This window comes from Lissotriton vulgaris, chromosome 2_1 (genome assembly GCF_964263255.1).
Source record: "Lissotriton vulgaris chromosome 2_1, aLisVul1.2, whole genome shotgun sequence".
Lineage (NCBI taxonomy): Eukaryota > Metazoa > Chordata > Amphibia > Caudata > Salamandridae > Lissotriton > Lissotriton vulgaris.
In genome coordinates this window covers 2,017,218,439-2,017,242,953 of record NC_141687.1, presented here as the reverse complement: position 1 = coordinate 2,017,242,953, position 24,515 = coordinate 2,017,218,439, and positions in this window count along the sequence as shown.

Here is a 24,515-nt window from a genome sequence, read left to right as displayed (position 1 = left end):
AGTCTTTTATATTTATGATGTGCTGTTTTATATACCTATGTAATGCTTTTAAGATATAAATATATATAAATGCAATAAAAAATTTATCAATTTGAAAAATGACTATTTATTAAAATAAGTAATGATCAATTAATAAATAATTGTTATTCAATTATTAATTAATTAACTTCCCACCCTATACACCTACAAACCTAGCAGGCCACACCTAAAATATAACTTAAAAATATGTTTTCCTTAATTTACATATTTAAAATCAATTAAATAATTAATGAATAATTATTTGTTAATTAACTATTACTTAACTAACTTCCCAGTCTAGACCCCTACAAACCTAGCCTCCTGTTATTTTTAGATCAATATTTTGTTTGACACCGCAGATAAGTAAACCACAATATCTAGAGATCTTTGAAGTTGATGAATCAGATACCCAAACCTACTAAATAATAAAACAACATTTTTATAAAACAAGATCACAAATAACAATAATACATCAAAACAACTGTGATCAAACCACCAATCGATCCCAAAATCAGCATTGCATAACCAAATACCTAACTTATAGCATAACAATCCATGTCACATACAAATTTCAGCAACACCGTAAAAACGCTAGAATCATTCTCAGTCATTAAAATCATTCTGCCATGTTCATGGTTAATCTACAAAATGCTCAGAAACAGCACTCCAAGTCAGGTTCCTCAACAAAATCCCAACCTTGGAAACTCCACAAAAGAAAATCAATTATCTCTATGGACTGGACGCAAGGGGAAAAGAGGGATACCCTGTACCAAATGGAGGTGCTCTTTAACATGTAAACATCCTCTGCGACCAAAGACATATGGGAGCGAATTAGGGGTCCCCATAAATGAGACACCCCAAAATTTAGTTCAAGTGGAACTTCCACAATTTACTGGATTAGAGACGGTGTTAAACCTCAGTTTCATGAGGCAATGTGTTCCCACTCAAAGGCACCTCCCAGAACAACAAAAGGAATAAAAATGTAATGTCATGAAATAATTACAATTTAAGAATGCTTTGGGCGCACTCCATAACTGAGTTCTAAATCAATTAAAAGTCATAGTTTGATTACAAATTAAAGAATAAATGGTACAATAGCAATGCCATGATGGCTTTCAAATGCAGGGTTATACAGAGTATGTATTAATCAGAAAATGTTCTAAGTCCTAGTGGGAAGCAAAATCAGAAAACAGAGAGCATCCCTTGCAGAATTAAGGAAAGCTGTGGCTCATCTCCAAAATCAAGGGGTTTATTTACACAATTTTTGCATAGGTAAGAAAGAACTTTTGCAGAATCATTGTAGTATAAACAAATGTGTAATTTCTTCAATAAATCAGAGCATATGAAAAATAAGCATAATTACACATTTTCTTGAATAATTGTTAAGCACCCATTATGCTAATACCATCCAAAGATATTTGAACTAGTTACATTTCGAGTGTCACACTATTTGAAAGTATAGATTTCATTGAAGGAGTGGAAGACATAATATTATGTTGCCAGTTACATCCTTGGTAGAGAATTTCACCATGTGTCCAACAATAACAGTAAAGATGATTCTAACACACAGCAGCATATTCTGTGGAGCTTGTGGGAAGAGGATGTGGGCTGGGGGAATCATTGAATGAGTGACAGACAGCTTCCATCATAGTTTTTTTTTTGGGGGGGGGGTTATATAGTGCAAACTCGACCTGAAGGAATCATACCCATACACCCACTTACACACCCAGTCACTCAATCGTACAGCCATTCAGACACCCACTCAGTCACCCATATAGTCACTGACACGCCCACCAATACAGCCACTCACTCAAACATATAGTCACTCACACACTCATATAGCCACTGAGACAGCCACTCACTCACCCACATAGCTACGCACACAACCCACTATATACCAATACAGCTACTCACATATCCATGCAGCCACTCACACACCCACAAAACTAGTCACACACCCATACAACCACTCAGAAACCTACTCACATACCCATACAACCACTCACACACTCGCAAAACTAGTCAGAAAATCGCTCACTCACCCATACGCATCACTCATACACCAACTCACACACCCATACTGCCACTCAGATACCCACTCACACACTGATACTCACACAGCCACTCAGATCACATGTTAGAAAGAGTATCACACATTAGTAGTACACCTAGCATACTAATTTAGCTTTTGTAGTAGGTTAGTATATAGGTTTAACACTCAGAAACACACTCACTTGTTGATATCATTTGAGATGTCACTGACCATGTCATGAAGGATTTAATATGTGAGGTCATAAGCAGTGCATTGAAGGGGCGTAAGTTATAATTTGCTCAGTTAACTGTAACTTCTGAATTTTCACTGGTTTTATACAAGTGAAATCTAAATGTAACTAATGTATGTGTAACCTTTGGTTTTTTCAGTGACTTTCTAAGGTTTTTTAAAATCTATTTTCTTACTATAACGTCCCTGTGACCTGTGTCTTTTTTTGTGAATTTCTAAGGATTTTTGAATTCTATTTCCTAACTGTAACCCGAAACCTTTGAAAATGAGTGTGTAATGAGTGCTAGAGTGTTTCGGTGGGTGTGTAACTGAGTGTGTGAATGACACAAAGGGTGTGTGAGTGTCTAACTGGGTCTGGGTATACCTGCAAAAGGGTCTGACTGCGTGTGTGAGTGTATGAATGGGTCTCTAAGTCAATGCATGAGTTTTTGAATGGGTGCATGAGTGTCTGAGTGAGTGAGCCTGTCTGTGAGTGAGTGCGTGAGTCTCTTAGTGGGTCTGAAAGTGGATGTGTTAGTGTCAATTGGGTTTGTGAGTAAGTGAAATTAAATACAATGAAATACCAGCATTTGTAAAGCACACAGCTACCTTTGGGGAGGTGACCCGGTGTTGGGGGCTGTCAGGAAGATTATGCAAGCTATTATCCAGAGTTACAAGGTGCTGGGCTAACCTGCCACCAGCGATCCAACCGTGAATCCCGTGGTCTGGAGTCAGGCACCCTGGCTGCTGCACAACACCTCTTCCTGTGTAAGCATCTACGTGGGTCTGTGAGTGGGTGCATGAGTCTCTGAGTGGGTCTGAGAGTGAGTACATGAGTCTCTGAGGGGTCTGTGATTGGAAGCATGTGGGTCTATAAGTGAGTGCCTGAGCGGGTCTATCAGTGGGGGCGTGAGTCTCTGACTGGGTCTTTGAGTCGGTGCATGAGTCTCTGAGTAGGTCTATGAGTGGGTGAAAAAGTATGAGTAAGTGGGTACATGAGTGTCTGGGTCTGTACGTTGGTCCATACGTGTCTAAATGGGTTTGTGAGTGGCTGTGAGAGTGCCTGAGTGGGTCTACTTGTTTTCTGGTCGTTTCTGGCCTTTATTGTGCCTCTTTCTGCTAGTTTCTGACCTTATTTTGCCTCTTTCTGCTCATTTCTCACCTTTATTTTGCCTCTTTTTGCTCGTTGCCTACCTTTATTCTGCCTTTTTCTGCTCCATTCTGACCTTTATGTTGCCTCTTTTAGTTCATTTCTGACCTTCATTTTGCCTCTTTCTGCCTGTTTCCCCCCTCTTCCTACTGTTTCCCTTCTCCCGCCATTTTCCTCCTCTTGAATTTCATGAAGAATCTTCGAGCTGCACCAAAGATATAGCCAAGTCAAAAAAACGAGTGTCCTATGGAAACATGGTTTGTAATTGGCTCCATATCATCTCTCCCTGACCATGCAATTTCACTGATAACTTGTCATCCTCTAGCCTAACCTACTGTTCATATCTTTGCATTCTAGAGTGCTCCAAGGCCCATTTTAAAAATGAAATGGCCACATAGCCCCTCCTTCTTCTTTTTCCTGATGCCTGCCTACTACTGGAGGGGTTGAGTTTACTCAACAATTGATTTTACTGACCCATCCCAATATATGTGCTGCTATCACAACCCCAATTAAGAAGGAACATGTCTCATGCCATCCTCTGCAAACACTTCTGAAACACTGCTAGCACTGTGCCAATTAGGGTCCACCGTTTCTCGCCATCCTGACGGCGTGTCACACAAGCTAAGATGGCTGTGGGTACCCGCACAGACACTGCACTCTTGGACCTTGTCATATGGCTCTTGTACCTTAGGCCCATAATGGCTGCGTCTGTAGACATTGTTGCCGACCTACTTCACATTGCATTGCCAAAAGTGATTGAATAATTCCTTTTGTGTATGCATACTAAGTAAGAGGCAGTCCTGCCACTTGCCCACCTACATCACCTGGTCAGGTCACCTGTACAGACTCTCCTAATGACCGTATGCAGAGAGGGGGCTTTCCAACCCTCTACTAGGGGCCCATTTTGTGAAGACAAAAATCAAATGTAATGAATGATGTGACTGGGGTACCTATGACATTTTCCTAAGAAAGTAAATGACAGCAAAGTTATTGTCAGGTGCATAACAGGGCTATCAGACTTTAATGCAAAGGACATCGGTATACAAATTTGCCACTCTAGATCCCCCGGGGTCCAGCCATTACCAAATGGGGGAAGAAGGGCCACGCGGTCCCTCTCTCAGGGCCAATTACGGAGCCGGGGAGCGCATTCCCCGGAGCCTGGCCATGTCACCAGGGCACCCCTAGGGCATCCAGTGAGCAATGAGACCATGGGGAGAGCCTCAAGGCCTCCTTTTACCAGCTGTGTCCAGACCTCCTGTGGGAGCCAGCACTGCTCTAACAGACAGGGTGCTGCTGAAAGGCAGCTCTCTGTCTGTCAGAGCAATTTTTCATCTATTTCCCTGCAAACTTATTTGTGTGCAGGGAAACAGACGAAAACTCTCCTTTCTGCAAGCTGGAGCTTATGTTTGCTTTTGCTTCAATGCCATATCAAACATCTACCACCCGAGGGTGGGCACTTCGGGAGGTAGCAGGAGCCAGCCCTGGGTGGTGCTGGTCACCGGTGCCAGAAATGGCTCCACAAGAGGCGCTGCGCATCTCCCTCCATCGTAAAACTTTGCCCCAGGTTGATGGTGGGCTGCAGGGGGCCATGCACCACCCTTAAATTTAATAAATTGCACCAGTGAGGGGGCACGCCCCAGCATCATTTTTATATGTTTTGCCCCCAGGTATATTTTCATAGTGCCCCGGGGAGGTGGCAGTCCCTGTGGCAGCGGAAAGACCATATAATCCCCCTCACATTAATTTTACATGATTTACATGATTTGCCCTCAGTAGATGGTGGTCCCCGAGCTGCGGGCGGCCCACATTTTTACAGTGCCCTGGGAAGGTGGCATCACTGGGGCTGCAGGGTGGGCCCTAGCAGGCCCGCACACACAAATAGTCAAAAGTGAACCAGGGAGCATAAACCATATGAGGGGGCCCTGTGCACCCCTTCTTTTATATATTTTCTAATGCCCCCGGGACTTGGCCCTACTTGTAGCTCAACATTATAGGAGTTCGGGAGCCGTGCTTCATTTTTATATGTATTTTTGCTGTAGACATGGCAAAATACTTTGTCCATTTTTGTCTCGGTGTGGATGGCACTGCACTAAATCTAGGCATAAAAACTTTGATAGAATAGTAAGCATTTAAGGTGAGCAAATTCAGAGTGTCACTGGTTTTGCAGTGTGCCTAATACAAGAGCTGCTCTCTACGTAAACTGTTATACTTTGTGCTCCCTTGTGTCTGGACAAAGCTAAATCTCTCTGAAGTGCTATAATGATAGCAAAACATGTGCCAAGGGTTGCTTTTATTCATTTCAGGTTGGCTTGGCTGATGTTTTAGCAATCCAAAGCTGTAATACTGTTTCTTGGAGTGATAAAAGGTGATTTTACAGCTCAGCGTGGATGGTACTGTTCTAATCCTATAAATAAAGGTTTTGCTGTAGAAATGGCATACAGCTTTGTCACTTTCTATCTGTGAGAATGGCACTGTAGTAATCCTATGCTTCAAAACTTTAAAAGAAAAGCAGGCATTTGAGGTGAGAAAATTCAGAGTGTTGCTGGGGTTGTAGGGTGTTCTGTACAGATACTGCTCTTCACCTAAATTTGGGAACTTCCCAGTGTTCTCTGCTCCTTTGTGTGTGTGTGTGTGTGTGTGTGTGTGTGTGTGTGCATAGGATTAGCGTAGGGGCGATTTTAATGTTTAGGAGAGGGTGAGAGTATTGGGTAGTAAAGGTGTTTTTAGGGATGGGTAAGGGTATTGGGTGGTAAGGGTATTTCAGGGATTAGGGATGGGTAAGTGTAGGAGGCTGGCTTAGTATTAGGGGTGGGCGAAATGTGCATAGTCAAACCACACAAATTCTCAGGAAATTGTAATAAATCTCAGCGAGCACGCAGAAATTCCGCAAACATGTAGAATTGCTTCCCCTGCCCGTTTGCGATGTGTTTTGCGTGCTCGCTGGGAAATATAGCACTAACTTGCCCATGCGACCGCTAATGGGCGCGGCCATCTTGTTTTTCACTTGTCCTGCCCACTTGCAATGCTTATTACCTGTTCCGAGTTGCGTATTGCGTGGTCCCGCCCGTTCGCGATGAGTATTTCCTGTTCGGGAACGCATATTACGTTTTCGTAATGCTTTTTGGCTGCTCGCGGGGGGAAATATCGCTCGAACTTGCCCATGTGGTCGCAATGGGCGTGGCCATCTTTTTTTTCAGTCTATTGCCATGGTTCTGGTCCAGCTCTTCTATCCTCCCTCTATCTTTGCAATCCTTTGTTTCTGTACACTTATTTTTAATCTTTTTAATTTATTCTCTATCTCTCTATTTTTCTGAATCTATATTTTGAGTTTTTTAAACTTTTTTTAACTTTTTCTACTACTTTTTCACTCTTTTTCTATAACTTGCTTTTTCCTTTCTTGTACTTACCTTTCTAATTCCTCCATTTTCTTTTCCACCCCAGAACCATGCCCAAGGGAGAGAGCAAGGGCAACAAGGAAAAGGACAGCCGCAACGCCTTCCCTGTGGAAGGTGGCGCCCACAAGGGGTGCAGGCACGGGCCTTATTTAGTGAGGCAGAAGTGACAGCACTTTTTTTGTGCAGCGCCACCTACCCTTAACCCTAGCAGCAGGTGGCAGGCCTGGGTCTGGGTACCAGCTTCCGCAGCGTCGCCGGCGGTGGGGAAAGGTGCACCAGGCGGTGTTTTGCTGCTCTGGTGTCCGGCGCACCGATAACCAGCTGACGCACTGGTGGTCCAATATTCTCGACCGGGAGCAAGACCTGCTGGACCTGCTAGGAGTGGAGGTCCCGGGGCTTGGTTAGTAGCTATTTAATATTACTACTTTTTGTTCTTCTGCTCTGTGTTATATATTGCGAATATATTTTTTTCCGGACAGCAAGACTGCTGCTGTTTACATTGCAGGTAAATTACGTTTAAAAAACTTCTGTGCTTGTTATGACACAGGTGCTCGGCGCTACTAATCTTACTTGTTTACAACTTTGCGCTGCCTTGGCCTTATTATGTAAGAATTTACTTTAGAGAACTTAAGTTAGGTAATGCTAGATAGACCCTAGTCCTTCTTGTGTCTTCCTGCCACTAAGAAGAGATAGTGGTGGATTGATAGGTTTAGTTATTTATTAGTATTAGTTGGTAATTTGTTAGTGGTCTGCGTGACACATCCTCTGTCACTTCATGGACTGCTGAGTGCTGCTTACCCCAGTCCTTTGTTGAATCTTTTGTATTATGTTAAGTGAGGGGTAATAGGCTTATCACTAGCAGAACATCAGCAGCAACCAACCAACAATTTGGTGTATGCAAAAATGTATGCATGTGTCCTCTATCTATGCATTTATGAGGGCTAAAATAAATGGAAACGCAGACTTTATGAACAATTGGCCCATCTTGAATAGGTGGACTAGCTAATGTGGTACTTAGGCTTAGTTAGTATTCTGGAATCAGAATGGAACACTGGATTAGTGTTCATAAATAATAAGTAGACTGTCCGTGAATCCCGCAATACTACTAGTCGATCAGATTAGATAGGTCAATTTTATTGCAATTGTTGTTTCCTCAAATGTTTTTTGAGCAATTTTAAAAATATTTTATTTGTTTCACACCAATCATTAATGTTTGTCTCTTTCTTTATTATATCTTACATGATCATCACCCAGTGGCAAGAAGACGGGGTTGGCGGGACAAGAACTTGATGCCTCACAGGGCCAGGACCACTCCTCTACCGAGGGCTCTGCTGTTGGCCCCAGTAAGTCCTCCAGTGGTTAATATTAATATTAATAATGATATTTTCCTAACTTCTAGTGCATCTTATATTTTCCGAACTATTATTTCGGTTTCCTAATTCTATTTTTTACAAAATCTTCTTCGATCTAGACTATCTGTTTCTAAATTCTTGTTATCCCTGCCTTTAACTGCCTCGGCTATGACTTGTTGTACTACTACTATTAGTCTGTCTGTAGCTAAGCTTGCCCAGTTGGGCACTCTTTATTTAAAAGGTTTAAAATAAAACTCAGATTCACCAATAGCTATAGCCACACCAACAAAATTCCCAACTAGATATTTTACTATTTTTGATAGGATAGTACATACAACTACTGTTATAGGGATTCTGCACATACAGAACTATGCACAAGAAAATAGGACGTTGGTGATGGGAGGTTGAACCTTCCTCACACACAGTCTTTCAGACGGCCCAGCACAACAGCAGGCACTTCAAATTCCCAGCAAGGGAATTCAGGGGAGCTGGTTGGTGAAGTCTGTTATCCCTGAGACTTCAGCAGGAGGCAAGCTCAATTTTCAAGCCCTTGGAGATGTTCTACAACATGATGAAAGTTGCACAAAGTCCTTTCTCCTTTCTTTGGTAGTCAGGCAACCACTGCAGGCCAATGCCCTAGAGAGCACTCAGCTTAGGGATAGTCTCCTCCTTCAGTTTCTCTCTGGTTCCTCTCCTCAGCTAAGGTTCTTCTTGTTTCCCAGAAGTGATCTAAAATCCTGGGGTCTGGGCCCCAATATTTATACTACTATTCTCTTTGTTCTCTGAAGGCAGAGAGTGTCTGTACCTAGTCTAAACCAGTTCTGGTCAGCCCTGGAGCACTTTGTTTACAGGACTCCTTCTTTCCTTTGACAGTGTGGGCCAGGGACATCAGACACACCACACGAGGTGGAGCCAGCATTGTGGAAGGTAGGCACAGCCCAATTCAGGTCCCAGGTGCCCCCTCCCACCACTCTACATGCAGATGGGTCTATTCAGGCCTGTGCTGACTCATCCTGTCTCCTGGAATCGCCCAGCCTCTGTCACTCAAACTCCATACAAGGAATACACAACCTAGCAGAGGCAGGCTTGGATAGTTAGGCAAGAAAATACCTACTTTATAAAAGTGGTATTTTTAAACAAAGAATGTTAAAACCAACTTCACTAAAAGATGTATTTTTATCATTCTGAGTTCAGGCATACTAAACTCGAATTTCTACCTAGTTCCCTGAGTCAGTTAGGATTATAAGATGTTATAATAAAACTGCCCATTCTGGCTTATAGGGAACAGATAGCATTGCTATATTAAAAAACGAAAATGGATGTAATTCACTATTAGGACATGCCACACACACACCAGGGCATGTCCTACCTTATACTTACAATGCACCCTGCCCTTAGGCCTACCTTAGGGGTGTTTGATATGAAGAAAAGGAAAGGTTTAGGGACTGTCAAGTGGGTGCACTTACCAAGTCGACATGGCAGTACTAGACTGCACACATGTTCTGCAATGGCAGACCTGAGACACACTTTACATGCTGCTTCTGTGGGTGGCACAATCTGTGCTGCAAGCCCACCACCAGCATTTGATTCACAAGCCCTGGACACACACAGTTCACTGTACTAGGGTCTCACAAGTAAACCAAATAAGCCAATCATGGAGTCACTGATCCATACATCATTTTAACATAGAGAGGATATGCACTTTAGCACTGATCAGCAGTGGTAAGGTGCACAGAGTCAAAAAAAGCCAACAACAGGTCAGAAAAAATACATGAGGAAGGCAAAAAGTTCAGGGATGACCCTGCAAAAAGGGCCAAGTCTAATAACCATGCAGAAAAATAAAAATGGATATGAGACAAAAGGCACACATAATATGGGAGCTAGCATGGGAATTTTCTAGACAGTGAGCAAATGGTTTGTGGAGTTCTTCCCTACAGTCATGCCTGAAAGCTGGTGTACCATGTAGACTTGGTAAATGCTTTGTGAACAAAGTTCATGTTCATAACTCTTTACCCCGATACCCTGAAACTGTTGTATCTGTCTTTACAGTATCATCTGGATAAGGCGAAGGTCTCAGAAACCATGTCGGCAGGGAAGAAGCAGGGCACTGTGCTCCTGATGTGGACAGTCCGCTCACGCGCCAGTGCCATGGCGTGTGAGGGAACTGACACAGAGGCAACAAGCAACTCAACATCATTTACGGAGGCCCCCACAGATGACCAGGGCCTAGTGGTGGCAGACCCTACTGCTACAGTTCCACCAACATCATTGTCCGGCTACTATGTTTCCATCTCCACCTTGCCTCTCCCCCCAAGTTGGCCATAGCCACTCCTCTAACAGGGGTGGTGTCACCTTTGTTGCTGGCACCTCTCCCTAGTCTCCCACGATTGCGCTCAATGAAGAGGGTATTGATCTATTGCACACTATCTCTACACCAGAACATGTTACTAAATACCATCCAAGGACTTAGTGGTCAGATGACCCAGATGCTGGCTTACCTGGATGGCATTCACTCTGCTATGTCTGGACTACAGAAGTCATTCTAGGGTCTGGCCTCCTCATTGACCGCAGCCTCCCACACTTCCCAACTTCATGCCCTTAATCCCACCCCTCCACTATCCGAAATCCCTTTTTCCAGCCTTATCCAGAGCACACACACACACCTTTACATGCATCCACTCAGACACACAAGCAGCCCATCCTCACATAAACACAAAAATGGCAAAAAACACAGACATACACACATGCAGAAACCAAACATCCCACCACCAACACAACCACATGCATACCCACAGATACCACACCCACCACAACACAAGCATCCACACCCACCACCAGCACATCCACAGGCACCACACCCACCAAAGCACAAATATCCACACCTTCAGACACCACACCCACCATAACACAAATACCCACACCCCCACCAGCACATCCATATGCATTACAACCACATACCATACCTCCACAGAAGACACATAGACACACACTGCACACAAACGCTCACACTCACGTACACAACAGACACCCAGTAAAAAAAACATACACCAAACCCTCAGGCCCCCCCCACACCATCATAAGACAAAGTCACTCTCTCTACCTCCCAATTCCCTCCCAAACACCTTAACCATATTCCTAAGAAAGATATGATGTTTGCCCTGGCTCTCACTGCAGGTAAGTGCCCCTTTTTGCATGGTTGCCCCCCCCCACCACTGTTTGCCTGCTGTTAATGCTCTTTGACTAAGTGTACCCTGGGTTCCAGCCAACCAAGTAACCAGGGCCTATGTTCTGTCCCTAAAATTGTACTGTTGCAAAGCTAATTGGCAACTCTCTGGCCACATGTAAGTCCCTTGTAAAAGGTACCATGGTTGCCAAGGGCACAATGACCAGGGAAGTCCTCTAAGGACTGCAGCAGATATTGTGCCACCCTTAGAGGCTCTGTGCCTTAACACACACACTGTCCAAGGCAGGCTGTGGGTTTTGGTGCAGAGCAAAATGAAGAGTCGACATGGCACACATCCCTGTGTGTCATGCCTACAATCCATGACATTGGTAAACCACCCCTCTAGCAGGGTGCACTATACCACTGATGAGGGTACAGGTGCATGAGCCCTGTACCCCACAGTGTCTAAGTCCATTCTTAGGCACTGTAAGTGCAGTAAAGCCATAAAGACAATATGGTTTGGGAGTTTGTCATTACGAACTCCACAGCACCATAATGGCTTTACTGAAATCTGGGAAGTTTGATATCAAAATTCTCAGCACATTTAACCCACACTGATGCCAGTGTGGGATTTAAAGCTAAACGTACTCAGAGGGCATTTTAGAAATGCCCTTGAAAAACGACCTAACTCTAGTGTCCTGGCTGACTGGCCGCTCGCCAGCTGCCACCCCGGACATGTTTCTGGGCCCCTGGGTCAAGAGCCTTCCGCTGTCTGGGTCCTGAAACAAAGCACATTCTGGGCAGAAGTGCCAAGCCTCCTCCCCAAGGATGGGCAGGGTCCATGAAGGGGAAGCCTCAAAGGCGTGCTGGCTTTGTGAGATGACCCAGCTATTTGCTGCTCCCAGCAACTGCCCTCACCGGTTCTGCCCCCATCTTGTGTGCCCATATTTGCCACACCCTCCCTCAGGTAGGGGAGGCAAGTCAAAGCACAACTCTCATTTTGTGCTATCTTGAAGATGGAGGGACCCAGCCAACCAGAGTGAGGCTTATGCCCCCCTTTGACTGGAGGGTGGCAACATAGGGGGTGTACCCACCCCAATGGAGGGATCCATTGGTCCCGACCTGTACCTACCTGAAACACACCTAAATTCAGTATTTAGGGGCAACCCCAAACCTTGCCTCCTCAGACAAGAAAGAAGAAGAAGGACCGAAGACCTGTGCTGAATGAAGAAGAGGAGGACACCAACTGACTTGGCCCCAGCCCTACCGGCCTGTCCCGACTGCGACCTGCTCCAGCGGAATCCTGGTGTGTCCTACAGTCAGCAGCCCCCCCCCCCCAGAACCCGGAGGACCTGCCCTGTCTTCCCTACAAAAACTTTGTCTCCCGCGAGCACCGGACATGCTCAAGAACCAGACTCTGGCTCCGGCCAAGTCCGCAAGTCTGCACCACTTGGCACCTACCGTCAACGACCCAGGTTCGATTGGCTCAACACCACGAGGAGGTCTCCCCAGCAATCCTGACTTGGGATCTGGTGATCCCTGGCCTACCTCAAGCCTCCTGACAATGCCTGCAGTCTCCATCTGGAGGGTCCCCCCGCCTGCGACGGACCCGGTAAGGAAAACCCGAAGCCTAAAGATACCCCTGCACCCGAAGCCCCACAGACTTGGGTGGCCCAACCGATGGTGTCCCGGCATTCCCCTACATCCCAACTTACCTCTCCAACTGATGGACGCCTCCAGAAGATGTTCGTGCGCGGGCCTGCAGTGTGTGTTCTGACCAGAGCTTCCCTATAGAAACCAACAGGGCTCCCGACGTCCATCCAGCACCCTGCACCCGGCCGCCGCTGTGCCACTGCGGGTGCTTCTTGTGTACTAACTTGGATCACCTTTTGCCCTTATCCTACCTCAAGGAGCTTTGCTCCCTCAACCTTGTGGCCTGCTCGCAAGCATCCACCAACCAACGCCCCCTAGCTCCACAAGCTAAAATTGGGTCTCAGCACTTTGCACTGGCCACACTAGTGCCACTGAGGGTGCTGTTTGAGTGCATCCTTGACCCTGGGGGAACCTTTGTTTTAACCCCAGAAACTCAGCCTTCAAGACCGTTTACTTACCTGCAAAATGATAACCCAATTTTTCTCCATAGGATTGCATGGACTGTTTTCCTCTGAAAAACTTCTAAATGTAGAGGGTGTTTTGTATGGAAACCTAAGAAACTGTGTTTTTAGAAAAACAGTTTTACTCACCTTTTATCCAGGTAATTTCCCAGTGTGATAGCTAGGCATAGCACACTGAGTAGAAAAAGTAATCCCGAAAAGTAATCTAAAAAGTAATCAAAAGTAAGCCAAAGAAAGTAAGTCATTATTCATTCAGCTTGCTAATGAATAACCTGCCTTGAAACGTACCATGCTATTTACCTGTGCCAAGTTCTGCTTGGTTCTATAAAATAAAATACAACAAAGAAATATTTTTACAAACAATTGGTCTGAGCTCAGTCTTTGAGTGTGTGACATAATTTCTTGCCTACGTGTGTAAAATAAATGCTTAACACGACCCTCTTTTAAAGCCTTACTGTTTGCCCACACTACCACACATAGAGATTAAGGTATTATCTACTTTTACTTATGTAAGCTTTTGGGGATCCACTGGACTCTGTGCACACTATACCTTACTTTGGCATAGTAGATACACAGCCAGATTTCTACACTGACTCCTTCCTCATCCCAGACCACCTCTCACAAATGTTAGTCCACACCACCCAGAGATCTTGACACCTTTTCCATGCCCTAACCCACCCATCCCAAATCCAAACCCACCCCTCCCAAATCCTAACACACCCCTCCTAAACCCACATTCACCCCTCCAAAACCCTAGGGTTCCCCTCCCCAAGTCATATTATTGAGGTACCTGCTTTCTGCCCCATAGATGCCCCTTCCAAAGGTGGTTTATTTTGGGAGTGTAAATAGGAGGCAAAGTATGGGCAGGCAAACCAGATTTTTAACTTTCTGGCCTAATACCTTTGAAGTTATTTTCTTTTCAATTGAATCTTAAAGAATATATGAGAGAGTCATCTCATTCTTATAAAAAAATTAGATTTGAGAATACCTTTGTCCTGGCCTTATTTTTGGATTGTTGCAAATTGTATGATGATGTTATTTCTACTAATTTGTGACAGGGACAAGCACAGGTTGTATATTTTATATATATTTTTAAATGCTTACATTAGTGTTGTGCAATTGTGATGGTATGTTAATTTTGGTGCTACCAATTTCTCATGTTACTGGACACTTACATCAAATGTATATGTTTTTCTGTTTATGTGACTGGATAAAGCATGTGTGTTTATTTTAACATGATGTGTCAATAATATGCACATTTGCATTACAGAGGAAACCTGACACCTTCAGTTAAATTACATCTAATGTTTGTCATTAATTGCACAGACCAAGAGTACATGTGACGTTCATATGTCTCTGATATGTTTGTAGTTTAGAGGTAAAATTGTTTGTACATTCTGTGTACACCCACTTATAGTATTTTGCAGTGCATTTGCTACATTATCATGGATTTGAGTTGGTCCTATTGGGTATATTGTTATGTATATGATATGGTAGTTCAGGGGAAAATATTGCACACACCTGTATAGACACATTACTATTTGTTATTGCTGTGACGTTTTGTGTTGGTGTCCATTGCCATGAAGGCAGTTTAGTACCAGATTGGTAAGTGTTACTTATATCTCGAGGTGTGTTTTTAAACACTTTTCTAAGTACGACATTACAGACATATGCACTGCACATCATTGCAGTATTGATTGCAGGTATTTCTTGAGCATACTCAAGTTCAGTGCTACAGGAACAATTCCGAGGATGACAGGTAAAACACTGACATACCTTCTGTTCCGGCGGTGGCAGAGTTGATTTTCGTCCTGGTCCCGGAGCAGCAGCAACAGCAGGACATTGATAATCTGATTCATGGCGGCAAGAAAGGAGAAAATTAGAAAAAAGGGAGTTTTCGTGCTTTTAACCCTCCCAATCCACCGCCACAGTTAGGTTGGCAGGAATGCACATCGAGATTGGCTCTGTTGAAAAAGGGGCTGCAGTCCTGCCACCCGCAGCTTTTGCTTATGGCACCGTCAACACGGGCAGTGATTCATGGCGATGAACGTGGTTCGTTGGCAGCCTTTCGTCTATGGGATAGCCAACATCTAAATCGGGCGGGTCGAGGACCAAGTCGATGGACGGGAAATCCGACGGGAAATCGACAGCAGAACCGTTGCTGCCAAGATTTAAATCAGGCCCTAAAACTAGTAAAAATACTATTCCCACTGTAGTTTATGCATAGGTAGGGAAAGTATTGGACTTTGGAGGGGTACATTCTTTTAATTATCATTCCAGTCTGTGCCACAGTAGGGAAAGTTTTGGATTTCGTAGGAGTAAAATTGACTATTTCCATTCCAAACAGCACAACAGTAGGGAAAGTGTCCAATTGCAAAGAGGTTAATTTTAGCACTCCTACTTCAGCTTAAGCAAAAGTTGGGAAAGTACTTTGCTTTCAAGTACATCATATATATAAGTAACAACATGAATGTAGAAAACATATTAAACTCTTATTATACAAATTATAAATGAATTTAAAATATATATAAATGCAATAAAAATGTTATCAATTTGCAAAATGACTATTTATTAAAATAAGTAATGATCAATTATTAAATAATTGTTATTCAATTATTAATTAATTAACTTCCCACCCTATACACCTACAAACCTAGCAGGCCACACCTAAAATATAACTTAAAAAATATGTTTTCCTTAATTTGCATATTTAAAATCAATTAAATAATTAATGAATAATTATTAATTAATTAATTATTACTTAACTAAATTCCCAGTTTAGACCCCTACAAACCTAGCCTCCCGTTATTTTTAGATCAATATTGTGTTTGACACCGCAGATAAGTAAACCACAATATCTCGAGATCTTTGAAGTTGATGAATCCGATACCCAAACCTACTAAATAATAAAACAAAACTTTTATAAAACAAGATCACAAATAACAATAATACATCAAAACAACTGTGATCAAACCACCAATCGATCCCAAAATCAGCATTGCATAACCAAATACCTAACTTATAGCATAACAATCCATGTCACATACAAATTTCAGCAACACCGTAAAAACGCTAGAATCATTCTCAGTCATTAAAATCATTCTGCCCTGTTCATGTTTACTCTACAAAATGCTCAGAAACAGCACTCCAAGTTAGGTTCCTCAACAAAATCCCAACCTTAGAAACTCCACAAGAGAAAATCAATTATCTCTATGGACTGGACGCAAGGGGAAAAGAGGGATACCCTGTACCAAATGGAGGTGCTCTTTAACATGCAAACACCCTCTGCGACCAAAGACATATGGGAGTGAATTAGTGGTCCCCATAAATGAGAAACCCCAAAATTTAGTTCAACTGGAACTTCCACAATTTACTGGATTAGAGACGATGTTAAACCTCAGTTTCATGAGGCAATGTGTTCCCACTCAAAGGCACCTCCCAGAACAACAAAAGGAATAAAAATGTAATGTCATGAAATAATTACAATTTAAGAATGCTTTGGGCTCACTCCATAACTGAGTTCTAAATCAATTAAAAGTCATAGTTTGATTACAAATTAAATAATAAATGGTACAATATCAATGCCATGATGGCTTTCAAATGCAGGGTTATACAGAGTATGTATTAATCAGAAAATGTTCTAAGTCCTAGTGGGAAGCAAAATCAGAAAACAGAGAGCATCCCTTGCAGAATTAAGGAAAGCTGTGGCTCATCTCCAAAATCAAGGGGTTTATTTACACAATTTTTGCATAAGTAAAAAAGAACTTTTGTGGAATCATCGTAGTAAAACAAATGTGTAATTTCTTCAATAAATCAGAGCATATGAAAAATAAGCATAATTAAACATTTTCTTGAATAATTGTTAAGCACCCATTATGCTAATACCATCCAAAGATATTTGAACTAGTTACATTTCGAGTGTCACACTATTTGAAAGTATAGATTTCATTGAAGGAGTGGAAGACATAATATTATGTTGCCAGTTACATCCTTGGTAGAGAATTTCACCATGAGTCCAACAATAACAGTAAAGATTATTCTAACACACAGCAGCATATTCTGTGGAGCTTGTGGGAAGAGGATGTGGGCTGGGGGAATCATTGAATGAGTGACAGACAGCTTCCATCATAGTTTTTTTTGGGGGGGTTTATATAGTGCAAACTCGACCTGAAGGAATCATACCCATACACCCAGTTACACACCCAGTCACTCAATCATACAGCCATTCAGACACCCACTCAGTCACCCATATAGTCACTGACACGACTACCAATACAGCCACTCACTCAAACATATAGTCACTCACACACTCATATAGCCACTCACACAGCCACTCACTCACCCACATAGCTACGCACACAATCAACTATATACCAATACAGCTACTCACATATCCATGCAGCCACTCACACACCCGCAAAACTAGTCACACGCCCATACAACCATTCAGATACCTACTCACATACCCATACAACCACTCACACACTCGCAAAGCTAGTCAGAAAATCGCTCACTCACCCATACGCATCACTCATACACCCACTCACACACCCATACTGCCACTCAGATACCCACTCACACACTGATACTCACACAGCCACTCAAATCACATGTTAGAAAGAGTATCACTCATTAGTAGTACACCTAGCATACTAATTTAGCTTTTGTAGTAGGTGAGTATATAGGTTTAATACTCAGAAACACACTCACTTGTTGATATCATTTGAGATGTCACTGACCATGTCATGAAGGATTTAATATGTGAGGTCGTAAGCAGTGCATTGAAGGGGCGTAAGTTATAATTTGCTCAGTTAACTGTAACTGCTGAATTTTCACTGGCTTTATACAAGTGAAATCTAAACATAACTAATGTATGTGTAACCTTTGTTTTTTTCAGTGACTTTCTAAGGTTTTTTCAAATCTATTTTCTTACTATAACGTCCCTGTGACGTGTGTCTTTTTTTGTGAATTTCTAGGGATTTTTAAATTCTATTTCCTAACTGTAACCCGAAACCTTTGAAAATGAGTGTGTAAGTGAGTGCTAGAGTGTTTTGGTGGGTGTGTAACTGAGTGTGTGAATGACTCAAAGGGTGTGTGAGTGTCTAACTGGGTCTGGGTATACCTGCAAAAGGGTCTGACTGGGTGTGTAAGTGTCTGAATGGGTCTCTGAGTCAATGCATGAGTTTCTGAATGGGTGCATGAGTGTCTGAGTGAGTGAGCCTGTATGTGAGTGGGTGCGTGAGTCTCTTAGTGGGTCTGAAAGTGGATGTGTTGGTGTCAAGTGGGTCTGTGAGTAAGTGAAATTAAATACAATGAAATACCAGCATTTGTAAAGCACACAGCTACCTTGGGGGAGGTGACCCGGTGTTGGGGGCTGTCGGGAAGATTATGCAAGCTATTACCCAGAGTTACAAGTTGCTGGGCTAACCTGCCACCAGCGATCCAACCGTGAATCCTGTGGTCCGGAGTCAGGCACCCTGGCCGCTGCACCACACCTCTTCCTGTGTAAGCATCTACGTGGGTCTGTGAGTGGGTGCATGAGTCTCTGAGTGGGTCTGAGAGTGAGTACATGAGTCTCTGAGTGGGTCTGTGATTGGAAGCATGTGGGTCTATAAGTGAGTGCCTGAGCGGGTCTTTCAGTGGGGGTGTGAGTCTCTGACTGGGTCTTTGAGTCGGTGCATGAGTCTCTGAGTAGGTCTATGAGTGGGTGAGAAAGTATGAGTAAGTGGGTACATGAGTGTCTGGGTCTGTACGTTGGTCCATATGTGTCTAAATGGGTCTGTGAATGGCTGTGAGAGTGCCTGAGTGGGTCTACCTGTTTTCTGCTAGTTTCTGACCTTTATTGTGCCTCTTTCAGGTAGTTTCTGACCTTATTTTGCCTCTTTCTGCTCATTTCTCACCTTTATTTTGCCTCTTTCTGCCTGTTTTCCCCCTCTTCCTGCTGTTTCCCTTCTCCCGCCATTTTCCTCCTCTGGAATTTCATGAAGAATCTTCGAGCTGCACCAAAGATATAGCCAAGTCAAAAAAACGAGTGTCCTATGGAAACATGGATTGTAATTGGCTCCATATCATCTCTCCCTGACCATGCAATTTCACTGACAACTTGTCATCCTCTAGCCTAACCTACTGTTAATATCTTTGCATTCTAGAGTGCTCCAAGGCCCATTTTAAAAATGAAATGGCCACATAGCCACTCCTTCTTCTTTTTCCTGATGCCTGCCTACTACTGGAGGGGTTGAGTTTACTCAACAATTAATTTTATTGACCCATCCCAATCTATGTGCTGCTATCACAACCCCAATTAAGAAGGAACATGTCTCATGCCATCCTCTGCAAACACTTCTGAAACACTGCTAGCACTGTGCCAATTAGGGTCCACCATTTCTCGCCATCCTGACGGCGTGTTACACAAGCTAAGATGGCTGTGGGTACCCGCACAGACACTGCACTCTTGGACCTTGTCATATGGCTCTTGTACCTTAGGCCCATAATGGCTGTGTCTGTAGATATTGTTGCCGACCTACTTCACATTGCATTGCCTAAAGTGATTGAATAATTCCTTTTGTGTATGCATACTAAGTAAGAGGCAGTCCTGCCACTTGCCACCTACATCACCTGGTCAGGTCACCTGTACAGACTCTCCTAATGACTGTGTGCAGAGAGGAGGCTTTCCAACCCTCTACTAGGGGCCCATTTTGTGAAGACAAAAATCACATGTAATGAATGATTTGAGTGGGGTACCTATGCCATTTTCCTAAGAAAGTAAATGACAGCAAAGTTGTTGTCAGGTGCATAACAGGGCTATCAGACTTTAATGCAAAGGGCATCTGTATACAAATTTGCCACTCTAGATCCCCCGTGGTCCAGCCATTACCAAATGGGGGAGAAGGTCCACACGGTCCGTCTCTCAGGGCCGATTACGGCGCCGGGGAGCGCATTCCCCTGAGCCTGGCCATGTCACCAGGGCGCCCCTGGGGCATCCAGTGAGCAATGAGACCATGGGGAGAGCCTCAAGGCCTCCTTTTACCAGCTGTGTCCAGACCTCCTGCGTGAGCCAGCACTGCTCTGACAGACAGGGTGCTACTGAAAGGCAGCTCTCTGTCTGTCAGAGCAATTTTTCATCTATTTCCCTGCAAACTTATTTGTGTGCAGGGAAACAGACGAAAACTCTCCTTTCTGCAAGCTGGAGCTTATGTTTGCTTTTGCTTCAATGCCATATCAAACAGCTACCACCCGAGGATGGGCACTTCGGGAGGTAGCAGGAGCCAGCCCTGGGTGGTGCTGGTCACCGGTGCCGGAAATGGCTCCACAAGAGGGGCTGCTCAGCCCCCTCCATCGTAAAAGTTTGCCCCAGGTTGATGGTGGGCTGCAGGGGGCCGTGCACCACCCTTAAATTTAATAAATTGCACCACTGAGGGGGCAGGCCCCAGCATCAATTTTATATGTTTTGCCCCCAGGCCGGGAGGTATATTTTCATAGTGCCCCGGGGAGGTGGCAGTCCCTGGGGCAGCGGGAAGACCATATAATCCCTCTCACTTTAATTTTACATGATTTACATGATTTGCCCTCAGTAGGTGGTGGTCCCCGAGCTGCGGGCGGGCCACAATCTTTACAGTGCCCGCCCACACAAATAGTCAAAAGTGACCCAGGGAGCATAAACCATATGAGGGGGTCCTGTGCACCCCTTCCTTTGTATATTTTCTAATGCCCCCGGGACTTGGCCCACCTTGTATCTCAACATTATAGGAGTTCGGGAGCCGTGCTTCATTTTTATATGTATTTTTGCTATAGACATGGCAAAATACTTTGTCCATTTTTGTCTCGGTGTGGATGGCACTGCACTAAATCTAGGCATAAAAACTTTGATAGAATAGTAAGCATTTAAGTTGAGCAAATTGTCAGAGTGTCACTGGTTTTGTAGTGTGCCTAATACAAGAGCTGCTCTCTACCTAAACTGTTATACTGGGTGCTCCCTTGTGTCTGGACCAAGCTAAATCTCTCTGAAGTGCTATAATGATAGCAAAACATGTGCCAAGGGTTGCTTTTATTCATTTCAGGTTGGCTTGGCTGATGTTTTAGCAATCCAAAGCTGTAATACATTTCTTGGAGTGGTAAAAGGTCATTTTACAGCTCAGCGTGGATGGTACAATAAAGGTTTTGCTGTAGAAATGGCATACAGCTTTGTCACTTTCTATCTGTGAGGATGGCACTGTAGTAATCTTATGCTTAAAAACTTTAAAAGAAAAGCAGGCATTTGAGGTGAGCAAATTCAGAGTGTTGCTGGGGTTGTAGGGTGTTCTGTACAGATACTGCTCTTCACCTAAATTTGGGAACTGCCCAGTGTTCTCTGCTCCTTTGTGTGTGTGTGTATAGGATTAGGGTAGGGGTGATTTTAGAGTTTAGGAGTGGGTGAGAGTATTGGGTAGGAAAGGTGTTTTTAGGGATGGGTAAGGGTATTGGGTGGTAAGGGTATTTCAGGGATTAGGGATGGGTAAGTGTAGGAGGCTGGCTTAGTATTACGGGTAGGTGAAATGTGCATAGTCACTCCACACAAATTCTCAGGAAATTGTAATAAATCTCAGCGAGCACGCAGACATTTTGCAAACATGTGGAATTGCTTCCCCTGCCCGTTTGCGATGTGTTTTTGCGTGCTCGCTGGGAAATATAGCACTAACTTGCCCATGCGACCGCTAATGGGCACGGCCATCTTGTTTTTCACTTGTCCTGCCCACTTGCGATGCTTATTACCTGTTCCGGGTTGCGTATTGCTTGCTCCCGCCCGTTCGCGATGAGTATTTCCTGTTCGGGAACGCATATTACGTTTTCGCGATGCTTTTTGGCTGCTCGCGGGGGAAATATCGCTCGAACTTGCCCATGTGGTCGCAATGGGCGCGGCATCTTTTTTTTCACTCTATTGCCATGGTTCTGGTCCAGCTCTTCTATCCTCCCTCTATCTTTGCAATCCTTTGTTTATGTACACTTATTTTTAATCTTTTTTATTTATTCTCTATCTCTCTATTTTTCTGAATCTTTATTTTGAGTTTTTTAAACTTTTAAAAACTTTTTCGACTACTTTTTCACTCTTTTTCTATAACTTGCTTTTTCCTTTCATTTACTTACTTTTCTAATTCCTCCATTTTCTTTTCCACCCCAGAACCATGCCCAAGGGAGTGAGCAAGGGCAACAAGGAAAAGGACAGCCGCAACGCCTTCCCTGTGGAAGGTGGCGCCTACAAGGGGTGCAGGCACGGGCCTTATTTGGTGAGGCAGAGGTGACAGCACTTTTTTTTGTGCAGCGCCACCTACCCTTAACCCTAGCAGCAGGTGGCAGGCCTGGGTCTGGGTACCAGCTTCGGCAGCGTCGCCGGTGGTGGGGAAAGGTGCACCGGGCTGTGTTTTGCTGCTCTGGTGTCCGGCGCACCGATAACCAGCTGACGCACTGGTGGTCCGATATTCTGAACCGGGAGCAGGACCTGCTGGACCTGCTAGGAGTGGAGGTCCCGAGCCTTGGGGAGTAGCTATTTAATATTACTACTTTGTGTTCTTCTGCTCTGTGTTATATATTGCGAATATATTGTATTACGGACAGCAAGACTGCTGCTGCCTACATTGCAGGTAAATTACGTTTAAAAAACTTCTGTGATTGTTATGACACAGGTGCTCGGCGCTACTAATCTTACTTGTTTACAACTTTGCGCTCCCTTGGCCTTATTATGTAAGAATTTACTTTAGAGAACTTAAGTTAGGTAATGCTAGAGAGACCCTAGTCCTTCTTGTGTCTTCCTGCCACTAAGAAGAGATAGTGATGGATTGATAGGTTTAATTATTTAGTTGGTAATTTTTTAGTGGTCTGCGTGACACATCCTCTGTCACTTCATGGACAGCTGAGTGCTGCTTACCCCAGTCCTTAGTTGAATCTTTTGTAGTATGTTAAGTGAGGGGTAATAGGCTTATCACTAGCAGAACATCAGCAGCAACCAACCAACAATTTGGTGTATGAAAAAATGTATGCATGTGTCCTCTATCTATGCATTTATGATGGCTAAAATAAATGGAAATGCAGACTTTATGAACAATTGGCCCATCTTGAATAGGTGGGCTAGGTAATGTGGTACTTAGGCTTAGTTAGTATTCTGGAATCAGAATGGAACACTGGATTAGTGTTCATAAATAATAAGTAGACGGTCCGTGAATCCCGCAATACTACTAGTCGATCAGATTAGATAGGTCAATTTTATTGCAATTGTTGTTTCCTAAAATGTTTTTTGAGCGTTTTTAAAAATATTTTATTTGTTTCACACCAATCATTAATGTTTGTCTCTTTCTTTATTATATCTTACATGATCATCACCCAGTGGCAAGAAGACGGGGTCGGCGGGACAAGAACATGATGCCTCACAGGGCTAGAACCACTCCTCTACCGAGGGCTCTGCTGTTGTCCCCAGTATGTCCTCCAGTGGTTAAAATTAATATTAATAATGATATTTTCCTAACTTCTAGTGCATCTTATATTTTCCGAACTATTATTTCGGTTTCCTAATTCTATTTTTTTCAAAATCTTCTTCGATCTAGACTATCTGTTTCTAAATTCTTGTTATCCCTGCCTCTAACTGCCTCGGCTATGACTTGTTGTACTACTACTATTAGTCTGTCTGTAGCTAAGCTTGCCCAGTTGGGCACTCTTTATTCAAAAGGTTTAAAATAAAACTCAGATTCACCAATAGCTCTAGCCACACCAACAAAATTCCCAAATAGATATTTTACTATTTTTGATAGGATAGTACATACAACTACTGTTATAGGGATTCTGCACATACAGAACTATGCACAAGAAAATAGGACGTTGGTGATGGGAGGTTGAACCTTCCTCACACCACAGTCAGAACACACAATCCCCTGACCGGCTAGCTACAGTGTCTCATTACCTCTCCGAATCCTCTGAAGATACCCAATGATTAGACAACCCAGAACATAACACTCCTGACCTCTCACCCTTTTGCTCACTCACTTGTGTAAGCCCACACCAAATACCACAGTCTATGTAAGTTCAAAAGGTTTATTTTC